Source organism: Hyaena hyaena, unplaced genomic scaffold (genome assembly GCF_003009895.1).
Source record: "Hyaena hyaena isolate Hyena2069 unplaced genomic scaffold, ASM300989v1 scaffold_127, whole genome shotgun sequence".
In the NCBI taxonomy this organism is placed as follows: domain Eukaryota; kingdom Metazoa; phylum Chordata; class Mammalia; order Carnivora; family Hyaenidae; genus Hyaena; species Hyaena hyaena.
Genome location: NW_024080758.1, coordinates 1,823,739 through 1,824,011, shown reverse-complemented (window position 1 = coordinate 1,824,011; position 273 = coordinate 1,823,739).

Here is a 273-nt window from a genome sequence, read left to right as displayed (position 1 = left end):
AGTAGCTACCTGTGGGCAGTAAGGGCATTTGAAACAATTTTATATATTTCAATGGTATTATTACATCTAACAAAATCACCAGTAACATCAACTAGAACACAGTCCCTATTTACATTTCCCTGAATGTCTCAAAAAAATGTCTCTTTCCAGTTGCTTTATTCAAATTGGGACCCAAACAAGGTTCATAAACTGCCTTTGGTTACTATCTTTTTAAGTCTATTATCATCATCCCTCTTACGGATCATTTTTTCTCTCATGGCATTTATTAGTTGA